Here is a 21,403-nt window from a genome sequence, read left to right as displayed (position 1 = left end):
GATTTTAAAACTTTGTATTTTACTTTTTCTTCCTTTCCAATTGCATGAATTTGCGCTGTTTGGGAGTAGAGGAAGACGTCACACAAAGAGCCCCACTTGTAAGAATCTCACTCAACACATTTTCATGAAAGAAATTAGCCAGGGACCCAGTTAATTACTCACAGTTCTTGGAAGAAGCTATATTGGCTGCCTTCCTGGTTCCACACATATTGCCTTTATTAGTCGTTATACGGCAAGTGAATCATACATGACAGAGCTGGTCTGGCTCTAATATTTTGAGGTTATCTGGTCCTGTTTAGTGAAGTTCCCTAGAGATCCAGATGTCCCCACAGCCCCTCATAACAGTGAAGAAGGAAGAGAACTCATCCCAAACGGACTTTGGCTATCTGCTGCTCATCTCTCTTCTTCAGCTAGGTACTCTCTCATCCCACCAGAAAAAATAAAGATGGAGTGGAGGTTAACTGATCTCATTCATTCAATTCATCTTGGATTTAGGCAGGATCATCTGCTCTAAAACCATTAGTGTCATCAAAACAGGGTAAAAAAGGAGTGTCTAAGGTTAATTTAGAGAAGGGTAATGGCAGGCCTCAGATAGCTCAACATCAGTCTATTCTTTTAATTGCCATTGAAAGTTGTCCCAAGCAAAAAATCCAGATCTATGTCATAGAGTGTATGAAACAGAAAATATAGGCCTGGACATGTATAGTGCTTTGGCATATGAGATCACTGCTTTCACTCTAGATAAGCAATTTTTGAAGAGTTCTGAGTGGCTCGGGTTCCTCAAACTATTTTTGAGAATTCAAGGATTTTGTAAAGGGTTTATTACTTAATGTACCACAGCTTTAAAAATAGTGTTGAGTAGCACGCTTTGGGCTACCATGTTCTGAGAAAGGACCAGTGAATATCTACAGACCCATTCTGTTTTAAAAGGGAATGACAGCATTAACATTTCACACACTCCTTTCCTCTGCTTTTTCTGTTTTCTACTAGTTATCCCTTTTCTTACCACAATCTCCTCAAAACCAGTATGGCACCAGGTATCATTAAGCTTTCACCAGGCTAAGTAGGAATCATCCCCAGGCTGGAAAAAAATTCCAGTCAAGAAGTTTATTTCAGGCCCTGTAGATCATCTTTTTTAATGGGGTAAACTGAATTTGTGAGGCTTCTGAAAGTTCTCAAAATTAGATGTGTGAGGAGCAACCATTTCCTCCCAGAAAACACACAAAAGAGAGGCAACTTTCAAATACCTAAAGCCCAAATTCCTGGAGCATACAGATGGGCTCAGGGCATCTGAATAGAGCTTGGCTCCAATGAAATTTTACTGGGAATGAAGTGAAAGAAGATAAAGGTAGAGAAAGGTGCTAGTGCTTTCTTTTCCTTGTGAGAAGCCCACAGAGTAATTTATGTTAGAAGTCAGAATCAAGCAAGACAGAGAAAGTTTCATTCATGTCTGCTGTGAAATACAAAGATGGCATTTTTGACAGGAAGTTTTATCCATGTTAATGAAGTTCTTTATTGGGGGTTGGATGAAGTATTTACTCATGTCCCAGAATGGGATGTTGCCCTATCTCAGGTAGAGACATATTTCAGAGTTGTTTTTCATAGCAGAGATAAAGTACTGAAAAAACAGAATCCAAATTACCACTGCTTAGAGTGCTTTTCTGGCTTGAATCCACAATGTTAGAAAGAACTCCAAATTAAAAAACAGGTGCACTATGTCCAAAGGCATTTAGGTGCCTAATTGTCTATGAAAACAGTACGAACTGTTGAAGACCTTGACAAGTGTGATTAATCTTAAGGGGACGTGACATTCTCCTGCATTCTCACAGCTTCTCCTAAGCCACGACCCAATATTGCTGCTACGACCTATTCCACAGGCGGCTGAATTATCACGCAGATAAGCTGTGTGCCAAACGCTCTGCGTCAGCAGTGGGATATCACATTTTATAATTCCCATTCAGCATGGCTTCAAAGGGGAGTTACTAAGGAGCCACAAGTAGAATACTTACGTGAAGTGACTATAGCTGGGGTGGGTCCAGCCACTGAGACTGAGGAAACTCAAGACCAGGAGTCAGTCAGCAAGGACAGACCAGCCCAAGGCTCCAGATGGAAAGTATGCTCAGGAAAACAGAGAAATCAAGGCTACCCCAAGCTAAAGAGCAAATCAAGAGCAAGGTCAGGAAATCAAGAGCTTGTACTTAAAGTCTTAGATAAAGATGAGTTAGGACTAGAATGAGATAAGGCAGGTTAGTCAAGAGGCAGGAACTGTGCAGAACCAAAAAGGATGCAAGGAGAGTATTGAGCCCAGCTCCTGGCACAGTGCTCGGCTGCTTAGTCAGGGCCTGAGAGAGGAGGGTATGTGCCTAACCTGAAGCAAATGATCAGTTTGATCGTTCAGTGTAGATATTTCAATTTAAAAGCAGGGAAAATTTGTATAACAGAATCGCCAGATTTTTCAGGTTTCTTCTTTTCCATTCGATGAAACCCTGTGGATCATGTCTCGGGACAGGAATGCGATTGGAGTATGTGATGCACTGCACCATCTCTGAGGCCTCCTTTGGCTCTGGGGCTGCACTACAGTCCTTCGTGCTCTCCAGGCACTCCTGCCAGATGTGTTCACAGATCAAGACAAGCTCTGTGTTTAGGGCTGCGAAGCAGAACAGACTTTCTGTAATGGTAGTGACAAAGATATGGTCCTTGCTGTGAAGGAGATGGGCACCAGTTGTTTGCGTTTCGACTCAGTGTGAGACAAAAGACATGGATTACAGTAATTCCTGAAGTGTGGCCACATCAGAAGTAGAATGTAGTCATAAAATCTGTAGATTAAAAGTAGGTATATGCTTCAACTACTTGCTGAATTACAGTCTCTGTAATTGCCAGGGGACGTTAAAAGGTTAGGCTGTTAGTTTAAGTACAGCATGCAATAGAAGTCAGGCACACTGGAGGAAAGATGCAGTAATATCAATACGAATGTGCTTTATTCTGATATTACTAGGTAACTGCTATCTTCAGGATACAATTATTTTAGTTTTAAAAATCAAAACCAAACCCACACACCTAACTAAGGTATTTTTAATGGCATAAAATTCTGGTTGTAGACCAGAGCAGAGAATAAACATGCTATGTATTTTCTACGTCAGATCAACATCCTTTGCAGATCTCATTAACCAAATTGTAAAAAAAAAAAAAAAAAAAAAAAAGGTTGTTTTGAATCCAAAATGTCTCAGTTAGCCTTATAACTAGATATGTGGAAAGAATAGGTGCGAAAACCAAGCATCGCTCAAATAGAAAATGTAACATTCCTGTTTTAAAAATAAGGCATGTAATGAGAAAATTAAAATTATTTATGAAGCCAAACGACTTTTAAATCTTTAAATTCCCCACATACCTTCTAGGATTATAGTAACCTGTGGAAGGTCATTATAGTTATAAGGGAAAAGATTAAATAAGCACTTAAGCATACATAAATAAAACAGACAGGTTAAAAGCTATTAAATTGAACAAGACTAGAGGGAAACCTAATCAGTGCTGTAAAGGAATCCAAACTAACACAGAAGGAAACAGACACAGTGTTGAGAATGGCTAATGGGAAGTAGCAACTCTGGAAGTACAAAATCTTAAGAAGTCCCAAGTCATCTGTACTGTGGAAAGTTCTCAGGTTATAAGGAGGAGGCACGAAGAATTTATTACAGTAAAACTTCTGTAGAGAGTTCAGAGCTTTTCCCCAAAATAACACAAAGCAGGAGATGAATATTTCTGTAGAGATAATAAGATAATGCGGTTGAAAACTAGTAGCTAGAAGGAGGCCTAAGGGAACAGCCTGCCATGGTGTTTGCTGCAACAACAGCTCAGCTGGAGGGCCGTACCCTTTCCTCTGACCCAGCTGTCCGTCTGTCAAGGGGGAAAAAAGGGAGGCTGAAAAAGGGGCTTGAAAATGGAGTATGATTCAAGAGCAAGCTTTCTTCTTAGGAAAAAGTCAGGGTGAAGGAAGGCACCACCTTCTGACTTAGGAAATACTGAAAGACAAGCTGCCAGTCGGTTGGATTGGGAGCATGTGGGAAGAAATACGCTTGCTGTAGAGGTGTCGGGGGCGTGATGGAGGTGCAGGGGCTGCTGGGCCTGCTGGGCCATGGCTAGAAGTGTAGCTTGATCTCTATAAACTAGTAATTTCACTTTTTTCCCAGGGAAAAATAGGCAGTATGTGAAGGAAAAACACACAATGAAAGAGAAACAGGATTTTTTTAGTTACTCTTCTGTTCCAGAGGTGTAGCTCCACTGAATTCACTGAGGAATGTTTTTGTTAATAAAGCTTTTAAAATGAGGGATGGATTATACTCCCAAGTATGGATATTTCTAAACATGTCTGGTTTTATATATTTCTCAATATTTCTATTTTTATTTTTCTGACTTTTGCCTGAACAACAACAAAAAAAAAACCAACCCAGAAACATTTTTTAACTAGTTCTGTATGCCCCAAAGAGATAAAAGTATGCATGCTTTCTAGAGAATGAAAAACAGCGTACAATTTTGTAAAAAAATTATAAATTAAATACAGAATCAATTAAAAATGTTATGGAGGTTACCATTTAAAAATGTACATGCTGCTGTCATGAAAAGGTGTCTCTGCAACACCATTCTCTGTTTGAAATGCTACATGCCAAATTTGGGTGAGCGTTGCCTTTTAATGGCACCTGATGTACCAACAGGCATAGACGCCACTTAGTTCAACAGCATCAGTTAAATGCAGGTCACTGCATTAATTAAGAGTGCATCTCTTATAACTGATCGTTTTGTTCTCCCTAATTTTAATAAGCAATTTTGCCAACATGTTTACTGGAAATATTACAACATCTTCCTGTGCTGAGAAAACCCAAAGGGCCTATTTATCTGGTTCAGTTGTATTCTTGTTTAAACAGAGGGTCATACTGAAACCAAAGGATTGCTGTTTTGCCCAGAACACAGGTCTAAGATTTGACTTAATACTACAGCACGGCTGGAGGAGGGAGAATCCTTTTCCACGGGTCACTTAAGTCATCCTGAGCGGGAATACCAACATCCAAGATGCACCAAGGAATGACAGTCACAGCCACTGTGCTTGAATAACCCTAGTTTCAGGAAGAGGAGGCTTAGCCTCCTGATTTTATTTTCTGTGTATGCCATGATTTGACGTGTAGTTAACCAAGATGGTGCTCGGAACCCAAACAGGGTAAGAAAAGCAAACTAAACTCAGGCAAAGAATGTTTTGTCCTACCTCAGATTTAGCCCTCAGGTGATCAGGCGTTGCATGCTTTTAATTTTACCAGCGAGGGATATTTTTTAAAACGTTCAGAGAGCAAACATGTCTGAATATTGAGCGTGACACAAAGTGTCAGGAACACTTAAAGTTGCAGGTCCTCCAGCCGAAGGAGGAAGATGCGAAGGGAAGGAGTGTGTTTTGTCAGACCCGGGGCGAGAATGTCCCTGCATAAACAAAAGGCTCGGGATTGGACGTCGTGTTAGGGAAAAGGCGGGGGGGGCGGGAGGGGGGGGGCTGAGAAAAAGGAAGGGGGTTAGATCTGCCCACCAGGTTGCGAGGCCGGCGGCTGGCAGGGAGGAGCGGAGGGTCGCGGAGCGGCGCGTGGGGCAGCGGAGGGGAGGCGGGCGGGAGGCGGCGGCGGCCCGGCTGGCGTGAGCCGTGCGGCCACCGGAGCCAATCGAAAGCGGGGGCTTGAGCCTCTCCGCGGGCAGTGGCTGCGTGGAGCCAGTGCCGAGCTCCCCTCCGCCGCCGGGACTCGGCCCCGCCGCCTCGCTTGCTCTCCCCACGCACCGCTTCCCCCCCCCCCCCGCCCCGGAGCGCCTATGGGCATCTGCGCCCCGCGAGGGCTTCGCACCACCGCCACCACCGGCAGCCGCGGGAGCGGGCGGCGACCGCCACCCCGCTTCGTCGCCCCGTGGGATCTATAGCTGGCAGGACGGAGCGCGCTGCTGAGCCCTCCCCGCCTCCGTGCAGGTATGGGGCGGACGGGGGGCGCCCGGCGGCCCCCCCGGTCCGCCAACGCTTCTCTTGCGGCCGGCTTGCTCCCTCCCTCCTTCTCCTCCTCCCCTGCCCTCTTACGCTTGTCGCCCCTTCGCGGGGCACGCGCAGGGCCCGCGGGCGCGATGGCGGTGACAGCGCGGGGCCGCCCCGCAGCCCCGCCGGTAGCCCCGGCGGCCCCGCCGGTAGCCCTGCAGCAGCGTCGCCGGTAGCCCCGGCGGCAGCCCCGCCGCCGCACCACCCTGGGGGCCGCCCGCCCTGCGGAGAGGAGCGGAGCTGCGGGGCGGCAGCCTCGGGGCGTCTTGGCGGGGAGCAGCACGTCCCGCGGGACGTTTCCGCGCCCGTGGGGCGTTTCCAGGGTCACGGCGCGCCGGTGCGGGGAGCCGGCTGCCGGCGGCGCCAGGGGCCAGGCGCTCAGCGCCCTCGGAAGTTACCTGAACGGCCAAAGCCCCGCGGGTTTGAAGCGTCTTGCATCGCGTCTCCGCGCTCCCTCCCAAGTGAAAAAAGAAGCAAAAAAACCCCCCAACACCCCCAAAACCAAACAGCCAAAACAGGGTAAAAAAATACCCTTATGCTTGAAACCTGTGCCCCTTTGTACCTTTCTTTCTTTGCTTTGGGTTAATGATGGTTTGTGATTATGAAACCCCACGAGGGATCAGCTCCAAGAGCGAATAGCATTACTTTAAGTCATGAGTTGGAAATATACATATGTGTGTATACACACACTGTTGTTTTTTTTTTCCTCTTGCAAATGAGGATTATAATAATACAAACCCATGTCTGTCTCACAAGGAGCTCCTGCTTGACTTTCTGCTAAAGCTAAGGAAATATTTGCACTCTCACAGGTCTTGCAGAATTGGAGTCACAGGTCTTATAATTGCAGTGGCATTTGGCTGAACAACTCTTATTTCTAGCATGCTATTGTGAAAGTGGTTATATAACTTTTGGTGGATTTTTGAGGACAAAATTAACAGCTCGTAACAAGTTAAACCTCTTTTTTCTCTGAAGGAGGAGAAATAAACTGAATGAAAGCCTGATCAGTAGAGTCAGGTGAGCTTCAGCCTAACAAATGACTGTGACACAGATTCCCACAGGAAAAGCCCCAGGTGAATAATCCCACAGCCCTCCCCAGAATCACCCAGCAGCAGGTGCAAGACCAAGCAGTACCTGCGCAGAGCCCCAATTAACAAGCTGCTTATCGAGCCGCTTCAAGGCCATTACTTGTAAACCAGGGAGAAATCAGCATCATGTCAGTCTTGTCTTCCCACCGGTGCTAATACAACACAGATAGTGTGTTCCCCTAGGGGTTTAGTTTGTTGCTTGAACTTCAAGAAGTACACACCGCCTGAAATACTTGCTTAGAATGCCTGATGTATTTTAATGCAGATGCTTCACTTGCTAAGCTTGATGCTTAGTTCTGAGGCTGGACTTTCCTCATTTCTTTCCAACAGTTAAAAGGAGAATAATAACACCCTAAGATTTTAAAGAAACACCCCGAGAAAAATAATTGAAGTAAGGAACAGCAATCTGCTTATTACTGAGAACCAGGGCACGAGGGTTCTGTCTCAGTATTCAGGCTCTGAGCGAGGGACCTCTTTCGCTCATTGCATGGTCCTCATGAACTGCTGTCATCCAAGGTGTTCAGAGAAGTCCTAAATTCTAAACATTTGTGCGTGATTACTGTGCAGCTGAAGAGAGTGGACCGATTTACTAAATCTCTGTTGTAGGATGAGTGAAAAACCTGGCGGGTAGAATTTTGCCTTCTCGCCTCTCTTGCAGCCCGCTGTTCGTGCAGAGCTCTTGAGTGCAGGGAGGAGGTGCGTCTCGTAGCCGCGAGGTTTGCTCAGCCTTCCATGTCAGCATGCTAAGTAACTGAAAGATGTGTCGGTGAAAACCATCAGTAAGACCTCTAAAAGGGTGCTACAAAAATAAATGCCATTAACCCTAGATTTTGAGCTGACTAGTTTAGCTGACCTATTTGCTTTTTTATTTATCTTTCAAATAGACTGTGCTGTCATGAAACATGACTTTCAATGTGGAAAAGAACAAAGGTATGAGAAGGTGAAGAATAAAACTCAGGAGGTTTTTATTTCTTTCCATAGTATCAGATGACAGTAAAAGTTAATATCTGAATTAGCAACTGAACTATATCGATAAATCCTGTCCTTTGGAAAATGCTTGATTTCAGTGACCATTTGTCAATGCTTGTGAAAGTGTAAATCAAGTAGATCCAGATCATCCTTTTCTGTAATAAATAGTTTAGTCCTGATGTGATTTTGCTTGATAAATTTGGTAACTGGTAAATTCTGACTGTTTGCTTTTGTAGCTCTACACACGCTACTACTAAATTCACTTTGAAATAATTCTAACTCAAGCATCAGAAACGGGTAAATTCCAATTTAGCATTCCAAATTGGAATTTACCCGTTTCTGATGCTTGAGTTAGAATTATTTCAATGAGCAGTTGAAGTCACTCTAGATTCACTGACATCCGAAGAGTCTCTTCAAGAGCTGCACAGTAAGGTCTTTCCCTTCACTCTCACAGATGCTCGTGGGTGTGGTTGTGCATTTATATTAGTGTTGTGGTTCGTGTCAGGAGTATACTTTTGACGCCAGTCTCCCAGTTGTTCCCACTTACTGTCCATCTCCATATACCTCATAGTGGGCCAGCTGGATTCCTTTAAGATGAATCTAAATGAGAAGATGTGCTTGAGTCATTGCTGGAAATTCAGTCCGTGAGACCAGACTAGAGCTAGCCTGAAGTAAAACCCTATAATACGCATATAGTGTTGATAGAAGGTTTCCTGTGCTTAACTGTTTTACTCTATGTCTGTTGGGCTGTGCTAGCTGCTAGCACAGACCTGGTCCCTTTGCAGCAAACTAGTGCCAGTGCACTGTGCAGTCTGAAGCCAATACTAACCATCTTTCCCGGCGGTGTGAGCTAGTCCCTGCTTCTTGCACCGTTGCCTACATGCGTGTTACAGGGAAGCTCCTTCTGGCTCAGCAGGAGGGCACAACCCCGCAACAAACTGTGGCTGTCCTTCTTGTATATACACATACTGAGCTCGCTTCAATTCTAGAAGATGGATAACGTTTGGGTTTTTTCAATACTCTGGCATGTGATAGCAGGCTACTTTTTGAGTGGGAACTTTGGATAATTCAGCCTTGTGCTTGTCTGGTGAATGTGAACCCAGCAGTTGCATTTAGGAAAGAACAACTGGTGCTTCTTTATGGCTGTTTGCCTGTCACTGGCTGTAGCCCTCCTGCGTATAAAGATTCACAGGACTGTGTTTATGTTCCTCATTGCATTTGGGAGTGGTGAGAAATGTTGGCTTGAAACTTAAAAGCTGTCATTTAGAAATGCTGTGCTGTGTTTCGTGGGTGCAGCACCTCGGTTGACTACATTTCCCATAACGCACCAGAAGTGCTGCGTTGGAGAAAGAAGGTGCCGCCTGTGGTTCCTGGCACATGATGGGAAACGTCCTCTGCTTCTGGAGTCCCCTTGCCCCAAGCAGGTGGGAATGTGTGATGCCCAGGGAGATGTTGAGAAACATCCACTTAAAACTGAAAGCTTCTGTTTAAAAAATGCTGAAACTTTTTTTTCTACAGTTTCCACTGTGAAGCTGAAAACTTTTCAGTTCTGTGTTGTTTGGTGATTTGGCTTTTTGCACTTTCTTGTTTTTCTTTAGTTTGCTTCTTTTGTGAAAATTATCTTAAATAGAAGGGTGATTTAATTAATTATAAGCCATTATCTTTTGTATGAAACCATTTCTATCTAGGTAATACATTATCGGAGTAATTAGGGATCAAGTCCGTCCTACTCAGTAACAGAAGACAGTTGTCATTGCTGCAGAAATTGGTCTTCTTACCGACACTTCAGTTTTACGCACATTTTCACAGGGATCATGGTGGAAATCATAGGGTTGCATGTGTATAGCATGAATGATATGAAGCTCCTCCTTGTTCTGGATCACTGTGGCTGCTCCAAGACTGCTTTTAGATTGCAGAAAATATTGTGCTACTCGGAACAATGGGAATTGAAAAACAAGAGAGCTTTTCCTTCTCAAATGACTGTATTTCTGTTGCTAGAGGTTGTCTACTCCAAATCTTATTCCAGTGCATAGCTTTTCTGTGGGATGAAGTGTAGATTGTAGCATGAATTGTGTAGATTATAGGTATGTCACTTTCTTGTTCTCAGTGCATTAAGTGTTTTATTACCAGTTTTTGAAGAAGATTTTTGAAGCCTGTTACAGAAAGGGAAACAGACAATAAGAATCTGTCTTGCTCCAGGATGTTAAAACAGAGGGCAATCTATCTTTCAATATCCGGTGTGATACAATCATGGTAACTTCATTTGTAAGCAGTCTTTGTCAAAAAGTCATCTTAGAGCATCTGCTTTTCACATTGTTCTATTTCTTCTGGGCATAACCATGTTTATCTATGAGATTTTGTGTATTTTCTTCTGTGGTTGCTGTCTACATAGTATCTATAAGAGTTATAGCAGCATATTTTAAATTAGCCATAAAACTAAGGGGGATTTATTAAGGTCAGTTTTTTGTAGAGGGTACACTGCCATATAGAATTAGTTATACTGTAAAGGTATGTTGTATATAGAAATATGCATGCTACTGTCTTTACTACAGGCTTCTTTACAGAAAGAAAACGGTACATTTATCTCTCATTCCAGACAGTTTTAAAGTCATTATTGTTTAGGAAGTGAGTATTTTAAGAAACCATAAATTATAATGAAAGTAAGAGGAAATTAAAACTGTGATACATACAAATACAAAAAGTCTCATAAAAATTTCATTTCTGCCTATTTTGTGTTAAGGAAGTAAGAGAAGTAAGTACACTGGGGAAGGAAAATATATTATTTACCCTCCAAATTTTATTTTGGAACCAAATTTTATTGAGTGTGATGGGCAATGCACAAATGCAACATCAGACTGTGGATTTAACTGCAATAAATCCTAAAAATTTCCTGAATTTTTAACTTCTCTTAAAACTTGGAAACAGCATTTGTACAGCTCACGCAGAACACGTTGTTGACCTTGTCTTGTACAAACACTTGCTAGAGCTGGAAAACTGTATTGAGCTGGTGCTACATGTGAACTAGCTGCCCTTCTTCATTTGTGTGCAGTTTTGCTGTGTATTCCAGCCATGTCTAGTCTATCCTATTACTCTGCTTAACTACTATTATGATAATATTAAATAGTCTGATATTCTACAGTAGTGCTAACAAAAAAATAAACAGCATTGTAAAAATTCTGCATGACCATTTCTGGCATGAAACTGTAGGTTTTTTTCCTGGTGCAAATCTCAGACCTAATCTCATTTCCAGTGAGGCCAAAACACTATTTTGGCTTAGAGTTAAGCGGGATCCTGCCCATAAATCTGGCCAGTCTCCATACAGATAACATCTGGAAAGTTGTCATTTAAAAATATGTGGGAGAGCTTGGGATAGGGGTGTAAATAGTGGGTCAGAGCTTCTATCCAAAATGAAAACATCCCAGCTTTCAGATGTCAGACATCCTTGCTCTAGGCATGTTTTTTGTTATGATCCATCTATCGTTTGTCAGTTCCTGTTCCGTCAACATAATTTGGAGCTCAGTGTCCTCTGCAAAGAACAAGAGGAGGTTGACAGGCAAAGAAGATGGGGAATATGTGAACATGTTGCATGACTTAATGGATACATCCAGTAAAGTCGCCTAATAAAGAGAGATGGCTATCGCTCGTATTTCGATTTAATTTGTTCTCTGGCTGACACCTTTCAGATTACTACACGCAATGGCTTTATACTAAGTATGTTTGTTGACTTTGGTCTATATTCTTCATTAATGAAGCCCATGGAAACTTTGCCTGATCCTTCAGTGAGAACAGCTTTTGCTGAGATATTCTTGAGTGAGTACTTACAAACTGAAACAAATTATATGCACCTTGGATTCTCTGTAGGCAGGGAAAGATTGTTGATCCACCTCTTTAATATTTCCATTCCTTACTGAAGCTGAGCCTTAAGTAAAGTCATAGCCCAAAACTTGTGCCTTCTTAAGGGTATCTGAAGCAGAAGATTCAAATGTCACATAAACAGATTATTAGGAAAATTTGTCATTTTATTAAAAAATCACAGATATGTGAAAATAGCACCAGTGTAGTCTATTTTTGTTATACGTAATGACCTTTTTTCTGTGGGAACCCTGAAGCAAGCAAGACAAATGCACACAGTAGGAAATCAAGCTAGTTTCTGTTGTCTGAAACTGTCTTGCTTTCAGGTTCCCAAAGTCCCTTCAGTCACTTACATTAAGTTATTCAACAGCTCAATCTAGGTTATTATTTTTTTTTTAACTGTAAGACAAATCCCACCTTTGTCTACCATAAATTCCTCCCAAATGAAGAGAAGCTTTAAATACAAATTGTACCATAATAAATCCCATTTGGTTTTCTTTATCCGCTTTTTTTTTTTTTTTAAAGTCGTCTGCACTTTATGTTCTTTCTTCTTGAAGGAGCACAGAAAAAGCTCCTTCACAAGCTACAGTCCACTGTTTTCTGAACTCTTCATCCAGAATGCCAGTTGCTTTATCCTTCAACTCAGGTAGCCTGCTTCCAACTAGAAAAATATTTTTATGTTGGTGTTTCAATAACTGACTTTAGAAATATGATACATGTGAACACTATTTTGAGTACCTATCAGAAATTGCCAGTCTTCTCTTTATAAAAATTCTTGGGTTTTTCAGTATAAAATCCAATATTTTATAAAACTTGTTTCTTTGGAAACAAGTTTATTGTGTCATTCCAAGTTGAGCCTAGTTCTTTTCTGGACATCTCTAAGGTTTCTTTAAAAGAAGGATACGATATTACAGGAAGAATGTTACCCTTGTTTGCCAGAGAGCTGTACTATGTTTACTATAATAAGATTAAAGGAAATTTGAAAGTCAACGCTAGCTCAGTGGGAAACTGATAAACACACGTTGTACTTGCAGGAACACTCTGCCCAGTAGTATTAGGAAATTTATCACTATTTATTTAGCAGTTCAGACTTTATCCGACAAACAGATTTGTTGTCCATTTAAAACCGCCAGACGTTGAAAGACTTAACGATATGAATGTGTTTTGCGGAATCTAAACTATTATCCTGGCATAGCTGTCTCGTGGGGTTTAAGACTGGGACTCTCATACCATAGACTCTCAAAATAAGAAGTCTGTAGGTTATGGATCCTGTTGCTTTCCAAAGTCTGTGGTTTGATTCCTGGCACTTCTGATTAGGTCAACTATTATAGCCACAGTCATAAACAGTGATTTTCAGAATCTGAGCAAGCTAGACAAGGGTGTAGCTCCTTGGAAAAGTTATTCTGGAAGAGACAAAACCAGCAATGTCTCTGGATCCATATCTGGTATTGGCAGGCTCTACTGTTGAGAAGTAATGGCAGTCCAGTCTCGTATTTACTAGTGTTTGTTTATTTGTGCCTTGGCCAGTGTTTCAACTAGAGAGTGAGTTCTGGAGAAAGAAAAGGCCACAGGGATGACTTTCCATTCCTAAGTACATGTTAAGAGGTCATTTTTATATGGACAGAAATGCTGCTTACAAATCAGTAAAATAGAATGAAGCAATTTTGCTATGAAATACAGGATTTTTTAAAAAAATATCAAGAGTAGAGGGGAATGCATAATCACAATGCGATACATAAGCCACTATTATAAATGTTTTCATTGCCTCCAAAATGGCAGGTATCTTGCAAAAGTGGACAGCTACTCACTGTGTACTGAGCTCCAGAAAAGGCCAGTGGACTATTCCCACCACGTGTTGGTAATTAGTAGGAACTGCAGAGTGGAGTCACTATTGGTTATGGAAGCTACTGCTGTGAGCTGTTCATGCTGTGTATGGTAATACAATTATTTGATAAATAGGTGGTTAGGGAAATTAGTTAATTTCTAAGCTGCTCTCAGCTTTGTCATTTCTTAAGAGCCTAAAAAGCAAGGATCACTCTTTGTATGAATTTAAGGATTTGTATGCTATCCATGAAGTCACCCCAAAATACTAATTTATTTTCCTGTTCATATGTGAATGTGAGCTGCTAATCTGCTTCAAAATATTCAAGTCTGAAGAAATCTTTCTCATCCTGTTCAGCACACTTTGTGCTGAGGAGGAATAATCTCATTCCTCCTCCATTCCTCTCCCACCCAAAATGATCTTTAAAGGTCAGTGGAATCACTGGAAATGACCTTTCCCAGCCAGCTGAGTTGTTATTTCATTATGGTCCATGCCTCTGTATTGTAACCATGCCATAGTACAGTCCAGCATGTTGTGGAGTCTCTGAGACTGCCAGCAGCCATGGGAGTTTTTGCTTGGTTTTAGGTGATCTGTTCAGACAGTGGAACTGCAAATTCATGGGCGAGAAGTCCATACCAAGGGTTTCCTGTCTCAAGGGGGACTGTTGTGTATCTAACTCCACTGACAGTCCAAGCTTCAGGTCATGGGGGGCCGAGTTTTTCTGGAGATCTGTCCTGGGCAACTTCACCTGCTGATTGAAGAAATCTCTATCTTGCTTTATCATTAATTAAAACAGAATATTGCCTATTTGAACTCTCCTGCTTGGTTTCATCCACATAGATAGGCTATAATCAGAGTGCTTGCAGTTTGCTCCGTTATATACAAATTGTAATTCAAGGCTGCGGCAAGTTGCCAGTTCATCTCCCCAGTCGGACGCCAGCTTCATTTACTCATATAAATAACTGGATAGCAGTCAAACGTGATTGACTTAAGCTGTTACTTTTTCTGAGTGTTTAAAATATAGGGAGCTTGAGATGCTAGTGCCATGCTTGTTGGCTTTTTCCCCCCACATTGAAATTTCGGTGTATTTGTTGAGAATATTGAAATGTATTTGTCATTGTGTTTATCCTGGGTTTAGATTTATCTTTACTGTTTACAGGACAATGCAAAATTAGTTTTTTATTGTTATATTAGAATATGCATAGTTAGACTTATATTAATTAAAGGGAGTCTTAGTTTCTCAAAGTGAACTGTAATTTAAGATACTTTGGTTATGAAGTGCTCCAAATAAGATTTTTTTCCCCAAGATATTTATTTTTCCTTTAAAAACATTTGAAAACTGGCTTATTTTACCATGATTAAGGCTGATGCCTTAATTTGGGCATCAAATGCACTGTAACTTTTGAATTTCTAGATGTACGATGTGAACTACTAATGTAGCAGTTAGTCAGATAGCAGTGCTGGTGGAACTTTTTGGGTGAAAGTCATGCTTCAGTTTTGCTTTTAAATAAGTACGGTCTTCTGGCTAATTGTAGACCTTTCCTAAAGCTTCTGTGGTGGCCTTTTGCTTTCATCCATGACCAATTTCTTTGAGGTGGCAGAATCTAATAGTCTTAAAAGTGTTATTGGTCCAGTGAGTATTCCTGCTTTGTTATGCTGCCTATGGCTATACCTATGGTGTTACTTTAGCTAGGCATAGGTCTAAACTTGTGCTGAAAGGATCATCCTGCCCTTGGCTCTGCTCCTGGCCACTAGGTTGTGTCTTAATTCTGTTACAGACCTTTTTGTGCCATCTGGCATGTCTAAAATGGTAGACTCAACTTCTATGGGAGAATGTCTCAGAAATTGTGCTGTAAATGTTAAATGTTCAAAACACTGTATGTCCTCCAGCTGACAATGTTCACAGGGGGAGACTCCTTGCTTGGTGTCTTGAAAATGCCATTAGGACTGGGTGGCCTTAGTAGTCTAGGTAGACAGGCTCAGTGGCTAAGTGTGTATCTTTGAATAAGGTTGCTATTTAAGAGACAGCCTGAAGACCAGCATTCCCAAATTTTCTGAACAATGACACAGGCTAGTAAGGGTGGTGAGGCACTGGAACAAGTTGCCCATAGAAGCTGTGGCTGCCCCCTCCCTGGAAGTGTTCAAGGCCAGGTTGGATGGGACTTTGAGCAACCTGGTCTATTGAAAGATATCCCTGCCCATGACAGGGTGAGTTGGACTGGATGATCTTTAAGGTCCTTTCCAACCCAACCCATTCTGTGATTCTGTGATTGTATAAGGCTGTTACTGCTTGAACAGAACCTTATAGATTGCTTTACAGGCTGTAAAACCTGTTACTGTCATTGAACGCTTCTAAAAAAAATGCATTAAAGACTAAAATGCTTCTATTATAAACTGCTTATTACAGTGTGATATATGTGTATGTAAGCAAATACAAATAGTATGTAAAAGAGGTAGCCACCACCTTATGTGTAGATGAAAAAAATTTGATGTTTTGCTTTACTACAAAGCCTATAAGGATGTGAGTTCTAATGCAGATTTGCACACACTAGATTAAATTGTCCTGCACAGGGAAGTAGAACAGCGTATTACTTCAAGACAATGCAAAAAGACTTTTATACTTTAAAAAACTGGCACTGTTAACCGTGCCTTCTATATAGTGGGAATTTCTGCCCACTGTGTATTTCTCTATCTTCATTATTTAACATTTCTAACCTGGGACATCCAAAGTCTTTGTTTATGGTTTACCCAAGGTCATCCGTAGCTGTAGTAAAAGAAAGAGTCAACAGCTTGCACTTTTCTCTTTTGAAGCAGTGTATCTAAATCCAAGTACTGTAAAGTAGGGAAGAGAGGATTTGCTTCTGGTGAACTGAATTATTCCATACATGGATTGTTCTGGAACATTTCAGTTTTACTTTGTATGATTCTGGGGGTAGTTCTGAGTTAACATCATATTTAAATGGTAACTTTCAAAACATCTATGTAAATACTTATGTTTTATGATAAAACTCATACAGTTTAATTCTGGAATTGTTTCATCAGCTTTTCTGACTTGCATATATTACAAAGGTCAGAATTAATTTCAAATTTGAGTTAAACTAGCCTAGGTACTTTGAGATATGGAGTTACCCTATCAAAGATATGTCCACTAAAGAGTTGACATTAACACTTCTGAACTTCATTCTTTAAGAGTCACCTTATTTATAGCAAGATAAATGCACTTTCAGCTCTAATTGCACAGAGTGGCAAAAACATTCTTTGGATAGCCTAAGTAATCTAAAATATATCTTATCTGGGAAACCTCAGAGGATCTATTTATTCAAGAACCTAGGAAAATTTAAGGGATGTATACTTACAGCCTGGATTTCAGAATATACAACTGGTGCTTGCACATTTAGGAGGACTCTTAATTTCTTTTAATTAAATAGAGTGTTTTAAACATCATAAGCTGTTTTCAGAGAGTTTACAGGACAGATATGATGCCATGCTAGAAATATGTATAAGAACGTGAAAAGTATATTCAAGAAGAAAATTCAAACAGATGAATGCTTTTATGTAACTGAAAAAAAAAGAAAAAAGCAGATAATGACAGAAGTGGAAAGTGAGTTAAGCTTTTCAGTGGTCTGTCAGCTTCAACTACAAGTTAAATTCCAAACTGTTTATGGCTTCGGTGTTGTGTGGGGTGTTCAAGAACTGTTTTGGTTTTTTTAACCAAAGATTTTTTTACTCATTATAAACTATACCCCTCACTCATTTGCTGTTTTTTAAAAATATCTTTTTAGTGAAAATTTAACACATTTCTGAAGAAATACTTATAAAGTGCATCTTTACTGTAAGTTATCTGGCTGTAAGGTAACAATTTCTTAGGATATAATCCTTTTCTAGGAGTTTGTACATAGAACTTGCTGTTAAGGCTTTTCATCAAGAAGTCGAATTGGATCTATTCCTCTGTAGGCTTCCCTAGTTAGCCTGTGTGAGGGAACTTGTGTCTAACTGCTACTAGATTTTACGTTGTGTAACCTTTGCAAGTATTCATTGCATGTTAACTCTTGACAGATAAAATTACTTATTCACTATTGACTTATCTTTGAGGGATGATTTACATTGTCACTGTTTAGTCATCTTCATGCTATGTTGAGACAGTCTCTCCAAATCATCTTGCGGCATGCAACTATTTCCCTGATGCAAAATTGTAGTTAGGGGTTTGCAGAAGGAATGTGCAGGGGAAAAGGGAGAAAGACAAATGTTGGCATGTTTTTGAATCTGTGCTTAAGACAGCAATCATTGGTGTCTGCAAAGAGGAGGGTTGTACATTTGTAGTTTTGCTTGCTCCTGTTTATTGGGCTGCTCTCCAGGACATACTAGGGGTGTGGGGACAGAAAGGCTAAGTATTTAGCCATTTTTTTGTCTCACTGTTTTTGCTCATAGGATTGTGTTATTTTGCCCCACTAAAAAAATCATGAATCAAGCACCACTGTGACATTGCCACTCTGTCTGGGTCACCTTCTCATATCAGCTTACCCTTTACTTAAAATATGCCTGTTAGACCAACCTTGCACATATATATGACTTGTAATAAAACCTTGACACATGCATAAGTTAATGAAAGAAGCATTTTGCTTTTATTCTAGATATTTCAGCATGGTCTCTGAGTAACTTAAGAAGAATCTAAATGTATCTGGCCCCTCTGGCACTGCTTAGATATGTGGAGGGTAAAAGTAGCCTTTGCCTTCTTTCCTTCCACCTATTTTCACTATGCAGAAGACTGGCCTATTATGAAGGTCAAATGAATTCTATGAATAACAATGTCTAGAGTGCTAGTTTGGGAACATGGAACCACAAACGTTTTGTTTCATGTTGGTCAACTCACCTTAAATCTCTATCTTAGAGTGCTTAGACATTCCTCTGCCTAGCATTACAAAGACTAAGAATTTTCCAGGGTCCTTGCTCAGTGTGTAAAGCTGTGAGGACAGATTAAGCTGACAGAGTCTGGACTTGATAAGCCTTGCAGAGAAGCAGGAGAGTAATAGGTAAGGTAAACTGTTTTGTGGTAACTTGCCCAGGTGGCTTCCAAACAAGTTGAAGTGCTCTGTGAACTGAGATGCAAAGTATTATGGAAGTGCAAGTCCTGATTTTCCAAAGCAGCTGCTTTTGAATGTGGAACTGAGCAACCTAAATTCAGTAGAGTCATCACCAGAAGGACTATTAAAAGACCATAAAGATTAGATGACCAGCATCAGGAATTCCCATAGGTGAGGCAGACTCCTGCATTCTTTGTGTTGTCAATAGGGAGAGTTTGAGGATTAGGTTTATGGTATACATAAGTCAGTGTGCAGAGGTGGGGAATTATTAAACTTCAGATAATACTGAGGAAATGTGTGGTTCCAAAACCCTGACTCTCCCACAGAGGTGCTGGGGAAAAAAGGTGGAAGAAAGATTAAGAAATGCTGCAAAATGCTTTTTAATGCTCCCATCTTTGGATGTATCTGCTGAGATTTTCCATCTGTAAGGAAAAAGGTGCAACTGAAGGCTGGGGAGGATCATGAGGGTTGAATGCATAGGTTAAATTACACTCTGGAACTAAAGGTGATAAAATCCTTGGAGCTATAAGAAGGTGTAATTAGATCCAAAGTACAGCTAGACACATTTTACCCCCTCCCCTCTACTGTCAAACCCTTACGTAGGGAAGGCCCCTGGTGCCAGTAGCCAGAATGTCACAGTTCAGAGCTGGTGAGCCTTTCAGAGGCCCTTGGGATTTCCCAGAGGCTTTTGAGGATCACTGAACATAATTTTACTTCAAGATGAGAAAGTCCTGTGTAACAACCAATTTTACAAGTCCAAAGTTCAGTTAGGAGCTGTGCACACAAAGCAACACAGATACTGAATTCTTCATTGATACTGTATTAGCATTGCATGAGGAGAGATTAGGATCAGCCTTTCTTTGCTTAAATGATTTGCCTGGTACAGCCAACTGGCAGTAAGTAGGTCCTTCCAGCCAGGAGACTGTACCAAACAAGACAATTGTGTTATGAAGCCTACAATTAATGCACACATTGTGGGAAAATTACCATTAGCTCCAGAAAAACACTAATTTGTCACCATTGCTGAAACTGAACCTAATGACTTCAGATCATCTGGTATCTCTGAAGTAAACTTTAATCAGATCTTAATTTGGTTCAAACCAGGAGTGTAAATCAATGGGGTACAGGGTAGTTCCAATTATACTTCAGTATTTCTTGCTTTAGAATATATGGCAGTCATGCAATGAAAAAGTCCTTATTTCTTTAGATTTCCTGCCCACCCCAAATAGTATTACAGCGCTCTCTGCCTCTTTGCTTACCTCAATATTCTACCCATAATGGTCTTCCATTAAGTTCTTACTAGATCCCAGTACCTAAGGCTGTGAAAAAAAGAGAACATCAGGAGCTAATTAACTGTAGTGTGTTGATCACAAAAGCAAGAAAGCAGAAAAGTTGGGGTTACCATTGGCTTACAGAATTTTGCTGGCTGACATCTTTAAAAAGAGGGAAATTTTTCAGCCCTACAGATGCTTTTGGGGGATACCTTTTTAGTCATAGTTTATAGAAACTGTTCAGATACTGGTGCTCTTGTAAAGCCAAGGACTCCTGTAGCCTAGATTAGGACTAACTAGACTAGATTTATTTGGTGCGTTAAACCAGGCAGAAAGCAGACATTTGTGGAGTTTTCTCTTCCCTCATGCTTTTCTTCCCCTTTATAGCCAAATGAAGTTTAATTAATTAAAAGGTAAAATACCATTTAAAATATGCAAAATAACTAAAGAAGCAGCATGATACTAAGTAGAATTGAAAAATAATTTGTATTGTAATTACAAGATATTCCAAGAACATAAATGTTGTTAATCTGTTTTTTTTAAATTACTTCCTGGTAAACATATTTGGTGTGGTTGGTTTTTTTTCAGCTGTCACAATAATTTATCTGTAAGCGTTTGCTGATTACTTCAGACTGATCAAGTATTTTTAATGGCAGTACTTTTCTTGTCCACCTGAACTGTGTGAAATATCAGTGAGTCTACCTGAAGACAGATTCTTGCCTGATCTAAATGACTGCATATTTTAAACCTCAAGTATTCTGTATTGATATTCTCACAGAGTAAAATTATTGGCTTCATTGAATTAAAATATTATTTTTTTCCAGTTGACTTTAATGAAGTCAGTATTTGTCAGATAAATCCTCTGAAGTAATTTTTAAATAGATATTTGCAGAGAATCCTCCTCTCCATTTTTTTTTTTTTTTTTTTTCCCCTGAACTTACCGGACACAGTGAAAAGGTGTGGGGGGCTTCTTATTGGTAGAACACATTGCAGTATTGCTGAGCGCATGAAGCATTGCAGCTTCTTCTCATCCTCTGTACTAATCTGTTTCAGGATTATGTCTTGCACGAAACTTTCCTTTTGTTTCAATCCAATGGTAATTCCTTGGCAATGAGTGATGTACTTTTTATTAGATTCTGAGCATATCTATATCCACTTGATCACTGCTTTGCATTGAGTTACAAGAGAGTATAAATGTAGCATTGGTTTAAAAAAACGGAGAGCAACTGGCTTCTCTCAGGAGCAGCAGTACTAAAAGGAATTGTATAATAGTT

The 21,403-nt window shown here is 40.7% G+C and overlaps 1 protein-coding gene across 2 annotated transcripts in view; it reads left to right on the top strand.

Moving 5' to 3' along the window:
- Positions 1-5,898: 5,898 nt before the first annotated feature.
- GREM2 (gremlin 2, DAN family BMP antagonist) overlaps positions 5,899-21,403 on the top strand; it is a 37,924-nt gene continuing 22,419 nt past the window's right edge. Inside the window, exon 1 of one of the 2 annotated variants that reach the window (XM_074864827.1) lies at positions 5,899-5,989. The gene's annotated coding sequence lies outside the window, so the exon portion shown is untranslated. Of the gene's footprint in view, positions 5,990-7,827; positions 7,882-21,403 lie in introns of those variants that run through there. The other variant, XM_074864828.1, reaches the window with a different exon arrangement.

The sequence above is a fragment of the Strix uralensis genome, chromosome 3, assembly GCF_047716275.1.
Source record: "Strix uralensis isolate ZFMK-TIS-50842 chromosome 3, bStrUra1, whole genome shotgun sequence".
NCBI lineage: Eukaryota > Metazoa > Chordata > Aves > Strigiformes > Strigidae > Strix > Strix uralensis.
This window is presented reverse-complemented; position numbering and strand designations above follow the sequence as displayed.